We start from the raw sequence: 352 nt of genomic DNA on the forward strand, positions 1-352 counted from the left end.
GGGAGCTGTTCAGGCGGAGTCGCCCCGAGAGCAGTGCCCCGAAATCCTCTGTGGAGCTGGGGGGGCACGGGTGGAACCCCAAAACCGCCCCAAAACCACGCCAAAAGTCACCTCAAAACGACCCCAAAAACACCCCTAAAAATCACCCCCAATCCATCCCAAACTCCACCTTGAACCACCTCTAATCACCCAAAACCACACCAAAAATTACCCCTAGAACACCCTAAAACCACCCCTAACAGCACCCTAAAACCCATCCCAAAACCACCCAAAAATCACCCGAAGAAACACCCCAAAACCTTCAAAATCACCCCAAATCCCATTCCCCAAAATCACCCCCAAAACCACCTCA

Source organism: Corvus brachyrhynchos, unplaced genomic scaffold (assembly GCF_000691975.1).
Source record: "Corvus brachyrhynchos isolate BGI_N302 unplaced genomic scaffold, ASM69197v1 scaffold875, whole genome shotgun sequence".
NCBI classification, from domain to species: domain Eukaryota; kingdom Metazoa; phylum Chordata; class Aves; order Passeriformes; family Corvidae; genus Corvus; species Corvus brachyrhynchos.